Source organism: Xenopus laevis, chromosome 9_10L (assembly GCF_017654675.1).
Source record: "Xenopus laevis strain J_2021 chromosome 9_10L, Xenopus_laevis_v10.1, whole genome shotgun sequence".
Lineage (NCBI taxonomy): Eukaryota > Metazoa > Chordata > Amphibia > Anura > Pipidae > Xenopus > Xenopus laevis.
In genome coordinates, this window is record NC_054387.1 from 115,887,590 (window position 1) to 115,901,823 (window position 14,234).

A 14,234-nucleotide genomic window follows, 5' to 3' on the forward strand; every position below is an offset into this window, starting at 1 on the left:
TGTGAGACAGGTAATTGGATCCACCTACTGACTACTAACTTATCTCTTGCTCTTTATTTATGTATTTTTTTATTTTCAAATGGTCCCGTTGAAACTCAATGGAAGGTTTGAACCAGTCAGTGTATGTCTTAAGTGCTGCTTCGGAAAGTACTATTTGTGGCACCATTTAGTTGTCCAAGTCACACCTGGCCCCATCTCTGTTTTCTTGTAATGGTATTACACAGGGGCACCCACTACCATCCCCGGCCCCCCCAGCCACAACCCCCCTCCAGGCCCCACACCCCAGTCCCACCCCCTATATAGCTGTTCACTTGCTGCAGCCACAATTGGGGCCAGGGGGAGGTCAGGGGCAGTGCAGGGTCTCAGGCTAGAGAGGTTCTGGGTTGCCATGGCCCATGAAGGCCAGGGCCCACCAGGTGTCCTGCTGACCCAGTCCAACCCTGCCTAAATCTCGCCCTAATAGACCAAAACTAGAGCTATCTAGGAGAGAAAGATGGCCTTTTCCCCAAATTTCAGACTGATTTGCAATCTGACATCCTAATCTACTGCTCTCAAAGCAAAAAGTCCCACAGTTTGGGAACCAATGTTATATCGAGGATCATTGATCTTGCTTTAGCTTTCATCACTTTTTTGATGTCATTCGATGCAATCTCCCGACCTACCACTAACCATTCAGATGAAATAAAATAGTAAAAATAACAAACCAGACGATCAGCCATTAATTCAAAGACATCAGCCATTAATTCAAAGACAGCAATCCTACGAATAGTAGTCACAGTCATCCATTGATATTATCAGATAGGTATTAGCCAAGAGAAATCTTCTAACCTTTCCAATCCACTAAACAGCCGATTGCCGCGGCACGAAAAATGACGGGACAATCCACACAAGGTCCAAAAAATCCAAAAAAGATCTTTGCATCTATGGCCAGCTTTAGGGGTCTAAACTGGAATATGTCCAGGTTTCAGAGTTTTAAAACCCAGACATGATTTTGAACCAGACAGTCGAAACCGACCAGACCATCTGGTTCGAACCAGATACATGGCAACTTTAAGGGTCAGTCCACACGAGCAGATTTGGGAAGATTTAGTCAACTTATAGCGGACAGGAAGACACGCGAAGGAGGTTCGGGGAGATTGTCGCCCAGAAGAAGAGGCGATTAGTCGCCAGGCGACTAAATCTCCCCGAATCTGCTCCTGTGGACCCTAACACATAGATCTTTGGCCAGTAAGCTGACAGCATAGTCTGGACCATATTGGCAGTTTTATCTCCACATGTATATCTTTGTTAGCTATTTCTTCCTGTGACACTAACCATGAGAAGCTCAACCACCAGGGGTGCTACACCAATGAGATGAATTGAGAAATTTGCCTCAGGTGGCAGCTACTCATTAATTACAAGGGGCGTCAATCAAACCAGAAATTCGGCTCTTCTAGTGCAGAGAGCTCAATTGTACTAGTTGCAGAGACCTTAAGTTGGCCATACACTATAAGATCTGCTCGTTTGGCAAGGTCGCCAAACGAGTGGATCTTAACCCGATATGCCCACTAAGGGCTGGGCAATATTGGATGAATCGGTCTAAAGAACCGATATCACCAGCTTTAATCTGCCCGTGTATGGCCACCATAAATCAATTATGCCCAATCTATTGTCCTATTCATGGGAAACTTCTAAGGATACAGTTGATTATCAAGTTGCAAACGTGAACTGTAAGAAACTGCCTGTAACTTGATATGGTTGACAGTTTTTTGCCTTTCACGTCTGTGAATGGCTCCTTACAAAACCAGCAACAATCCCTACTTAGACCTGCTTAGATTTTTCACTGGAAAATCTAATCAAGTACCCTGGAGCTGTTGAGTAGAACTGGGAGCGGGCAGTAGCACAACTGCCAAAGTGTATTTACTTATACTGTAACTGCATGTAATGTTTCTCAGAAGGCAAGCGTTTGTTTTGAGAGGATTCTTGTCAACAGAGAAATTAACGTTTTATTGCAACGCAAATATTTTCAAGTCATCGCTCTCTTCTTTTACAGCAAGGAAAGGAAATTTCCATTCTATTCCAGGATACATTGAAAGGATTGTCGGTAATTCACAAACTATCTAACCCAGTGCCCAGAAAATCAGCAAGAGTGTGATTAATCTTCCTTAAAGTATAATAATAAATACGAGGACAAGGGTTATTGTGTGAATAGAATATCATTTTGACATTATATAGAGTGTATGGATGGAATGATTGATGCAGCTGGTCATGAAGTGTTCTCTGTAGTCTTCAATAAAAAAGGAACAGTAAAACCCTACCATCTATATATAATCACACACAATGGTGCAGGTCTTTTGCAGTCTATGGAGAATGGCTTATCTCAGTGGTTGTCAGACTTTCAGATCAAGCCCATTTGGAACTCTTTGGTCAGGGTCATTACCATATAACAATATTAAAGATATAGAACAAATTCTTGGCAAATCAGTCATTCATCCTTAGCTTCAAGAAAACAGGCATATTATTGTTTACATCTTGTACCATGAACCACCATCTTCTTCCGGGGCTTTGGCAATTTCCATGACTTTCGGCACATGCGATGTTGCCGCGAAGCAGAAGATTGCTCCAACTGTGCATGCGCCAATATGCCACTCTCTTCCTGAAGATTACAGAAGTGAAGAAGATGGCGCCTGTAAACTCCGATGCCCTGAATCTGCACCAAGGGGTAAGTAAAGAGTTAGGGGCATTTACCAGGGGTAACAGTTAGGCTGGGGGGAGCAGGGTAGGGGGTAGGGTTTTTTTTAATTACGGGTTTAGTTCTACTTAAAAATTTTAGTTTTCTATACAGGATTATACAGTGGCAGTTTACATATTTCTTTTTATTATCCTGCACTAGCTGAGACGCTTACCCTTCTATCCCTGCCCAGGCCTTGCCTCCTGTTTGCGCTTCCTGCTCTGGCTGTTTTTGAGGACTTTGGGTGCAACTTTAAGCTTTTCAACGATAGTGTAAATTACTGACATGATTGATTGAATGATGATGAATTACTGATTGGTCTGTTACTGAGGGTTACTGGGTGGGTAGGAGTTAAATCCACGTGACTCCTAAAATTATTTGTGAGTTGACATGTCTGCCCTTAGTTTGTTCAACAGCTAGCTAGATATAATATAGATCTCTATAAAAAATAAATTGCATACAGCTTATATATGTAAAACCCTAATTCATCTAAATAAACCATTTTTATTGATATTTTTCTAGACGTATGTGCCATTGGGTGATCCTAAATAGAAAATTGCCATTTTAAGTACTAAAGGCCGCCCCCCGGGATTATATGATTCATGGTGCACACAGACTTACCAAAGGCACACATACATGTTAGGTCACAATTACTGGAAAAAGTTCCATGTTTTACTCCCACACTTACCTCCTGTTACACTTAGAGCTGCAGTATTTCAAACTTTTCAGAACAAAACTGTGGCTATAGAGGAAGCGAACCCTGCAGCCTAGGCCCAGGGCCGCTATTCGAAATCACGGTCCCCATACGACAATATTTTCAGTATGTAAAATATGCCATTTTTAACCATATTCATTTTTAGAGCTTAGTTCTCCTTTAAGCTATGAGAAGGACAGTGCTCATTTATCAACACTGGGCAAATTTGCCCATGGGCAGTAACCAATGGCAACCAATCAGATTGCTGCATTCATTGTCCTACTTGCAGCTGGCTTCAAAAAGCTAATCACTGATTGGTTGCTATAGGTAACTGCCCATGGGCAAATTTGCCCAGTGTTGATAAATGAGCTACAACAGCCAAGTTTCTTCATCCATGAGAATGGACAGGATATCTCGGCCAAGCAAAAGCCAAGTTGTCACATGATAGATACTGGCCTCATACCGGCTTGTACAGGTACAGGAGGAAAGCTGGCCAAGCCATTGCTGCACAGCCTGTACCTAAGATAAGCGATATTGAACATGCAGCTGATATGGGTACTGATTGGATTGTCCACCCTGCAGGATTTTAATCTTTCTGTTTTCTTTCTGATGAGATAATGTCCATGGATCATTAGCACACAGTGCAGCAGGACCTGGCTCAGGAAGCCATCAAGTTCATGTGAAAATGTATTAAATGGCATTAAAGGAGAAGGAAAGGCATCGTGCACTTTGGGGTGCCAAATGTTAGGCATCTCCAAGGGATTGTATTTACTTACCTGAAACCCCGGGCCAGTGCTCCTATTAGCAGAAAACTGCCCAGGGTTATACCAGTGAGCACCAAGTAACACTTCTCTTCTGTCTTCTGCTTTCTTCACAAAGCTGCGCATGAGCAGTAGAACAAAAAGCTGAACTTCAACTAAAAAGTCAGCTATTTCGTGCATGCGTTTGCCCCAGGAAATTTGAAGAAAGAGGAAGACGGAAGTGGATCGCTCCATGGTGCTCACTGGTATAACCCCAGGCCGGTACAGTTTTCTGCTGATAGAAGCACCGGCCCGGGGTTTCAACTAAGTAACTACAATCACTTGGGGTGCCTAGCATTTGCCAACCCCAAGTGCATGAAGCCTTTCCTTTTCCTTTAATATCTTGAAATGTAAAAAATTCGAAATTAGAAATGCTGTATTTTGTATACTAAACATGAATGTACTGCACCAGAAGCCTAATTAAACAAATGATTTATGTTTTCAAAGTTGGCCACAGGGGGTCACCATCTTGTAACTTTGTTAACAATCTTTGCAAGACCAAGACTGTGCACATGCTCAGTGTGGTCTGGGCTTCAGTTGTGTGGTCAAGCTTAGGTGTCATCATAATTATCAAAACAGCACAAGTCAAATAATATCTGCCATAAAAGCTGATACAGCAAGACTGATTAATAGTCAGAATATGCAGACTGCTTTGGGTCTGTGGATACAAATCTCTACAGGAGAACAAACAAAGATGCTCAATTTCTGGGAAGTAAAGTGGGGGACTCCCACCTACAATTTGAAATCATGATTAATTTCCCTGCAGAGCAGTTAGGGACCGTCTGAAGTTTCCCATCCTCAGCAGTCAGAGGAGGAATTCCCCTGCATACAGTAGTTTCTTATAAAATGGTACACATTTTTTAATTGAAGTATATTCTTTTTCATTAAAGAAAGTAAAAATGGGATTTTATTTTTTTTTAAGCGATAGTGGTCCAAATTACAGAAAAAAAAACATTATCCATAAAACCCTAGGTCCCGAGCATTCTGGATAACAGGCCCCATACCTGTATTGCATAGATTATTTACAAAGAACTTTCCCTCAATGTAGTATCGCCACAAACCTTCTAGGAGTCATTTATGAAGACCATGGAATGAAGTACAAGTGCCCATTAGTGCTCCTTCAAACATAGCTTCTATCCCTGGTCTGGTTGTGGTCTACTTCTTGCACAGACAAAAACTCCTGCAATACAGCAGGCAGCACAGGACCCCACAATGGTAAGCATAGCGTCATGTAGGGGTCTAATAGAGGACTGCATCTTCTGCCGCTCCTCAACATGCACATCTGAATAATGTTGCATTACTTGTGTCCTGTGTAATTCTATTCTTTTACAAGAATGATTCTTACTTACTGTATAACAAGTGCAGTTTTTTTTCCTAGAGAAAACACAATCTGCACAACCTGCACAGTGCAAACTAGGTCTTATAACAGTAATGGTTTTATAGGAACCATAAAAAGGGATTAGCGACAGTTTTAGTGGTTCCAGGGAAGGGAGCGGGGATCCCACATATCATAACCTGCAGTCACCTACATTGTATCTGTAAGTAATCTCAGATAGGGAGCTGGATTGCCGGCACTATCCAAACACAGAAATAGGAACCTCATAATAGAAGAGAGATAATAAAGGCAATGAGAAGGCAGCATTGCAGAATGGTGATTGGACGCACCCTGTGATTAACGTAACACTTTCACCCTTGTATTTATTTTGCTTTTCATTGTTACCTCATATGTATGCACAGAGATGGAAATGAGAAAGGATATTGGGTCACTGTGTTTATTTCCTGCAAACCTACACAGCTGAGTAACACTGGCTACACATAAACAGAGATGAGCAATAGTTTGTGAGATTTCAGCCTGCCCCAACACTTGGATAGTGGACATGCTGAAAGCTTTAAAGGATAAGTAAACCTTTAAAAATACGTGAATGTAAAATTGACGAGATTCTAAGCACTTTAGCAATGCACATTCCTTTTTTATTTATTTTTTTAATTCCAAGATAATAAAGGATACATGTACTGTTAATATGAATGTCACCTGCTGGTCATTTTCCAAACATTCTGCCCACCAAGTAGGCAAGGAAGAAAGAGGCTGCTCTGATGTTCTTCTGGTAAGGAAAAAAATTTAGGAATCTTTCTCAAATCTTTCCTAAGCAGAAGAACATCAGAGCAGCCTCTTTCTTTCTCCTGACAAATTCCTTGACTACTTGGTGGTCAGACTGGTTGGAAAATGACCAGCAGGTGGCGCTATTGCAACAAAATGCATTCATATTAACAGTACATGTATGCCTTAATATCTTGGAATTAAAACGAAAAAAAAATTACGAATGTACATTGCAAAAGTGCTTAGAATAGCACCCTCATCAATTTAACATTCACTTATTTTAACGGTTTACTTATCCTTTAGATTAATTTTTAGTATGATGTAAAAAAAATGAAAGGCCAATTGAAAAGTTGTTTAGAATTCGCCATTCTATAACCATTTTACATACTAAAAGTTCATTAAAGGTGAAAGAGGTGGTTCACCTTTAAGTAAGCGTTTAGTATTTTATAGAATGGCCAATTCTAAGAAACTTTTCAATTGGTCTTCATTATTTTTTTTATATAGTTTTTTATGTATTTGCCCTTCTCTTCTGATTCTTTCCAGGTCACTTATCTAAAAAAACAAATGCTCTGCAATGCTACAAATGTATTGTTATTGATACTTTGTATTACTCATCTTCCTATTCATATTCCAGTCTATTATTCAAATCAATGTATGGTTGCTAGGGCAATTTGAATCCTAGCAACCAGATTGCAAACTGAAGAGCTGCTAAATAAAAAGCTAAATAACTAAAAAAAAAAATCACAAATAATGAAGAAAGAAAACCAATTGCAAACTGTCTCGCAATATTACCCTCTACAATCATACTAAAAGTGCATAACTAATTTCACCATTCTCTGTCCTTTTAAAACAGCTGGAGGGAAGCAGTTTTTACATCACTGATCTATATACTAAAAGCATTAATTGTTGTACAACAGAATATTTTCTTTGCACTTTTTTACATTCTGTTTATATTCTGCCTGTTTACCCTACCCTTAAATCTGCAGTTCAAAACAGTAGGGATGACATGTTCTGTGCACACAGTACGCCGGGTCCTCATTTTTATTGCCCATTTAAGGGAAATGATGAACCTCAAATATAAACAGAGTAAACAAAAGAACACTAGTAATAGTAGGATGTTTGTCCAGGCTGGATCCTGATACTGAGTTCATGATTAATGGCTTTTACTTTCTTCCTCTCTTATATCATTGCTAGAAGTCGAGTGAGTCATTGTGATTCATATTGTTCAAATTAATTTGCACGTGCAACAGGGATTTATGGGTAACTTCCTTCCACTTGTTCTTACCTCCCCTTTTTTGGGAAAAGGTTTCTATATGTCTAAGGATGGTTATACCAGACTTCTTCAGACAGTGGGCTCTATTAAAATTAAATTCAAAAAAGTAATTAAAATTACTCTGTTTTTGTCTGAAAACCAACATGTTTTTGTCTGAAAACCAACATGTTTTTGCAATTTGCATCCTGCATCACTCTCACATCTCAAAGGATAAGCTCAAACATCTATGAATACAGTGCTGTATGTGTTCAGCAAATCTGTATTCAGCAGGCTGGAGCTGGTATGAGGGCATCCCCTTGGAAACCACAGAAGGCCTCTCTGCTTACCGTAGGGTTGCCCCCTGTCTGAAAAATGGACAGGTCTCTGCCCTAATTGATGGGAAATTAGGCCAATCGTGAGCCGCAGGTTGTAACCCTGTCCCTAAAATCATTGGCCAGCCCTCTGACCTCACCAGCCCCCCCTTAATGTCAGTGTTCTGTCCCCCTACGTCAGCCATTCTGTCTCTTCTGGCAAACCTGCCTATTGCTGTTCTACTTGGATAGGTCCTAGGGGGCTCAAGGTTGTGTTCCATAAGGTTCTTCCACTTGCACTTGTGTGTTGAATAAATCTGTTCTAATATACATGGCCTTATCTTTGTAATGAGATCAGAATCAGATTTATTTTTGGGGTCACTTTTATGCTCACTTATTACCTGGCACAATCAGGCCATCTGCTTACTCCCAGTCATGTGATTATAGCTCAGTCTCACCCCAAAAAAGAGTCCATCTGTTTTCATTTGATCAAATTCCTCTGGCCTGATGGTTTCTTTACACATGAAGAATTAAGCAACCCAGTGTATTTATACACCCAGTGGTGGTGGAGCAGGGCGGGATGGAGCAGTGTGTGGCCTAATGAGCATTAAACAAAAGTAGGAAATCCTGCAACTGATGATTATATCCCTTTTTAACCTAGACTGCGGGTTTGTAAAACAGTTTTAACAGACAAACAGCTAGTAGCTGGAAGAAAGTAAAGGAGAATTAAAAGGGTTATTTGGCCTTCAATTAACTTTTAGTATGATGTAGACCTTCAACCTTTTTTACCTGTGAGGCATATTCAAATGTAAAAAAAAGTTGGCGGTGCCAAATATGAACTGTGATTGGCTATTGGTAGCCCCCATATGGACTTTGCCAGGAGCGAATTTCTGCATTTACCAGGCGAGAATTTCTATGTGTTTTAAAAATATTTGGGCGCACGTCAGAATAGTCGTGTGCATAAACATTGTCATATGTCAAAATTATTCGGATGCCCATTGACTTTAATGCATTTGGCCAAAATAGGCATGCGGATAACAATTGTCGCAGGCGTCAAAACTGATGCGCTCAAAATAATTTTGACACCCATTGACCGATGCATTTCGCGAATTTTTCGGCAAAACTAGTCACTAGTTATTTGGCTTTTTCTTCAACAGCTCTCCAGTTTGCAATTTCAGCATTCTGGTTGCTAGGGTCCGAATTACCCTACCAACTATGCATTGCTTTGAATAAGAGACTGAAATATAAATAAGAGAGGGACTGAATAGAAAGACGAGTAATAAAACGTACCAGTAATAATACATTTATAACCTTACTAAGAATGTGTTTCTATTTAAAATCTGGAAAGAGTCAGAAGAAGAAGGCAAATAATAAAAAAACATATAAAATAAATAATAAAGACCAATTGAAAAGTTGCTGAGAATTAGCCATTCTATAACGTACTAAAAGGCTGAACCACCCCTTTAAATATTTTCTGTTACATAGAAAAAGTTGCTATTGAACTTGTCATTGCCTTTTTTGCACAAATGGAAGACACTTTCCCAGATCATTTCCCCTTAAGACTCATCTCATTTGCCAAATAATCATTCCAGGTCTAATTGGTAATTGCATTGACCGATCTGGCGCCCAAGCAAATCATTTCTACATTTACAAAGATAAGGCCTATTGCAAATAATCACGGCTGATAATAAAGTGCAAGGCATCTGAATAAACACAATTCTGGTGATCCAGCCTAGAGGAAATAAGGAAATGATGGCCGGAAAAATAATGTGTTAGGAGTTTGTTGTGTGTGTGCTTTTCATATTAGGGCTTTAGTAATTTATTTATTATTTATTTGTCATTCATACACAATTAGATGTTAATGGGTAACAGTGCAACATCATTTTAAGGCCCCTTATTTAGGATTATCACCTGCCCAGTATTTCACAAGTCAGGTAAAGGCCAAATACTGCTGGGCCCAGCACTGAAGCAGGGTTTTAAGGGTTAGCCCATAGGATTAATATTAAAAGGGTTGTGCACCTTTGAGTTAGCTTTTACGATGTAGACAGTGATATTCTGAGACAATTTGCAATTGGGTTTCATTTTTTATTATATGTGGTTTTTGAGTTATTTAGCTTTGTATTCAGCAGCTCTCCGGTTTGCAATTTTAGCAATCTGGTTGCTAGGATCAAAATTATCCTAGTAACCATGCACTCATTTGTATAAGCGACTGGAATATGAAAAGGAGAGGGCCTGAATAGGCAGGTGAGTAATAAAAATTAGCAATAAGAATAAATGTGAAGCCTTACAGAGCATTTGTTTTTAGATGGGGTATATGACCCCGAGTTGAAAGCTGGAAAGAAGGCAAATAATTAAAAAATTATTAAAAAAATGAATAATGAATCTCTTATTGGCTTACTGTTATATCAGGTGGTAATCTGGCACCTCCAGAAGCTAAAAAGCTTTTTATCTAGATTGGCTGAAATATAAATGCCAAGTCTGCAGTCTGCTTGAGGTTTGCTTCCTTGCCTGACATTGAAATAATGCTGAAGTCATTGTGAGCTGTGCACACTTCGATAAAGGGCATTGGCCAGGCCTAAAGATTTAACCATTGTATTTCTGGCCATGAAAAGAATGTGGACGAGGTTGAATAAACTGAGGGGTGGGTAAGTGTATATCCCTGGCTCTTGGCCGGATCTCCCTCTTGAGCGCTGCTAGGCCGCATGGCCCTAGTGCCAACCCGCCTTCACACACCCACCCCCTAGGCCACAAAGGCCTAGGCCTTTGTGGCCTTGCCACATATCTGGGCCTGACCATGGTGCCAATAACGATTGCAGTGCAACTTGCACCCCATTTTCTAAATCATCAATAGTTCTGATTGGTCTTGGATCCTGCAGTTGAACCCCAGGCTTTATCTGGGACCCATTAAAAAAAGGCTAAGAATCCAGGTTAAGAGGATAAGCATTATAGATTTTACCAGTGGCTTAACTAGAGAGGAACAGTGTCGGACTGGCCCACTGGCATACCAGGAAAACTCCCGGTGGGCCTAGGGTCAGTGGATCGTCATGCTGCTAAACATTTGGCCTATTTCATGGTCATTCCCTGTTTCTATGAGAACAAAGTGGCTAAATAGGTGGAATAATAGATTATAGTATGTAAAAAAAAGAGACTAGGGGAATAGAGGTTGAGTGAGGAAAGGAAGAAAATAGTACTGAGGGTGGGCCCCTGGTCTAAAACTTTTGATGTACCCCTGGTGTCCAAGTCCGACAGTGCAGTTAGGGTTGCCACCTTTTCTGGAAAAAAATACCGGCCTTCCCATATATTTATCTTGTTTCCCTATTAATAACATTGGGATCAACCATCCTTTTTACCGGCCAGATCTGTAAAATACCGGCCAGGTGGCAACCCTAACTGGAGAGGAAGCAGACCCCATGGTCGTAGGGGGGCCATGGGTTATGCTTCCTCTATAGCTGAAAAAATCCCCCTCCCAATTGGGGGAGACTCTGGCGAGGGGCGGGGAGTGGGCGAGCACGAGGCGATTGGGAATTGATCCGGGCCTCTCTAAAGATTTATTTGCAGGGGGGGCTGGCACACTCTAGTTATGCCACTAGATCTTACTCTGGAGTTTCTGGTTCAAAAACATATTGAGACATTCCACAACAGGTCCATGGTCCCAGGAATCCCAGCCCTTCCAGCAATACCTTTTTGGGGCTCCTGTGCCACATGCATGGTCACAGGGACATGACTAGAGATGCACACACATGTGAAATGTGCAGGTGACTCACAAGCTGCATGCTTTACTTAAAACCCACCCACCTATGTCCTTTCCACCCCCACAGTTACAATGTCTGCTTCCCCTATAGTTGCACCACTGCTGCACAGTGTCCTGAAATACATACAGCACCAGCCACTCCTTCCTTTGCCCTTCACTCTAGTTGGTGTATGTGCAACAAGCATGTGTTGGTGGGCTAAGAAAAATACAATATGTCCTATAAGAGAAAAGCAATGTGGACGTTCTCCAAACACCAAGAGAAAAGCCAAGTCAAGCTCCAGTTCTTACTACCCTGTTACTCTATGAGGGGGCTGCCATATTTGTGAAGCAGGAGTCCTTTAGCATAAGAAACTGCCCGAAGTTGCTCGAAGTTCCTCATGAGGCAACTTCGGGCAACTTCCGAATACAAACGCCGCATGTGCCATGCCGCAGGCAACTTTTCATTATAGCTGGCGCAAGACAGGGGGAAGTCGTTTGGGGAGATTAGTCACCCCAAAGAAGAGGCAATTAGTTGCCAGGCGTCTAAATCGCCCCGAATCGGCAGGTGTGCCCTTACCCTAACTGACAGACTGAGATGGGACAGTCAGGTTGGCAAAACATTCCGGTTAAGGAACTTCAAGTAACAATTACTTACGAAAGCAGAACTTTGATCAGCATGAATTATATGTAACTTTTCATGTAGATTAATAGTTTGAAAATAAAATTTTAGTGTCAGTATCACTTTAATGGAAAGCCTTTACTTCACCTTTAAGTTATCTGATTTGGCAAGTGTCAGGTATGAAATGGCATGTTCTCATTTCTTTACCTTGTTGTTTACATTTTATCAGATCAGTCGATTTATCTTGGAGGCATTTTGAAACCTTTGTTTATTTAGCAGTAATATGAGTTGAACTGGAGGAAAACTGCTTTTTTTAATTTGCCCTCCAGGCAGCCATTGTCTGACAGCACAACTGTGGTCAAATACCACCAAATTGTTCTTTTATTTGCGTAAAGAACAGCACAGGTGTTGGTGGGATTGTTAGGGGATTTTTATATTTAGAATGGCTATTAAAACTGCCTGCTCTGCATGTATTAAAGGGGTTGTTCACCTTTGAGTTAACTTTTAGTATGATGTGGAGAGTGATATTCTGAGATAATTTGCAACTGGTGCTAGGGTAAAAATTACCCTAGCAACCATGCACCAAATTGAATATAGGAGAGTGACTGAATTGAAACAGGCAAGGGCCTGAATAGAAAGATGAGTAATGAAAAGTAGCAATAATAAATGTGTAGCCTTACAGAGCATTTGTTGTTTAAATGGAGTCAGTGACCCCCCATTTGAAAGCTGGAGAAAGTCAGAAGAAGATAGCAAATAATTAAAAACTATAAAAAAAAAATAGATAACAAAGACCAATTCGAAAGTTGCTTAGAATTGGTCATTCTACAACTTACTAAAAGATAACTTAATCGTGAACACCCTTTAAATGTTGTGTCAGATTAACAGTTTGTGTGTGAAGATACCTTAGATTCTAAGTGCAGTAAGTGGGGGTAATTGTTACCTGTGGCTCCAAATCCCAGCCTGACCCCCCCTCATATTTATTTCGTTGAGAGAAGAGAGGTTTTATTGTGTGTATTGTCTCCTTTGTTCTGGTGTAGTCTCCACATTAATTGGCAGCTCTGCTCTTGCTTCTGAACTATCCCACTACGTCTCTAACACAGTGAGCAGCCTTCTACATACACTTCTTTTGGGTAGGGGCAGATTCGAGGAGATTTAGTCGCCTGGCGACTAATTGACTCTTCTGCGGGGCGACAATCTCCCGGAACTGCCTTCTTCCTGCCTTCCGCCTGCTTGAATGAGAAAACGCCAGCGCAATGCACTTGCGACGCTTCGATTTCCGAAATCGCCCGAAGTTTCCTCGTGAGGCAACTTTAGCCAATTTCGGAAACCAGGCGGAAGGCAAGAAGAGGGCAGTTCGGGGAGATTGTCGCCCCACAGAAGAGGCGACTAAATCTCCATGAATCTGCTGGTCTGCCCTTAGTCTTTGATAACCCATATAGTTGAGTCTTTTGACTTATGCAGGTATAGTCCCAGTTGGAAAAGCCAAGCAAATGTCTGTTTGCTTCCAGTTATTAATATAAAGTGCTGACATTTTAAAGAAGGAAATATCACTCCCTATTTCGTGTTTTATTTACTTTTAAAAATCTTCCTCAACTTGCCTCCAGCCTCTGGAGGTCCCATCTGGAAGTCTCTTTATTTACTCAGCAAGTGCCAGAAGGGAACAACTTATTCCTCATTGAATACTTCAAATTCTACTGTATCTACCATACGGTAGTTCAAGCTTGCTGTGGCTACTCCTAAATATACACTAAGACTTCTCATAGGAATAAACCATAAGAACTCCTGGCTGATCGTACACTGAGTGGAATCAACCAGAGGACCCCGGTGCTGTGTATTGCCTTATTGATAGAAGACTGTCAAAACAATATCTACACCAATAGCCCTGAATGCGTGATGACCAGAAGAAGCTGTGTATCACTCTCAGAGCTGTTTAGGGAAGGATTTTGGGGCCCACCCTTGCAATCTTTACCTCAGATCCTCTGTGGATTAAAGGAGAAGGCAAGGTTTTTTTACTTGGGGG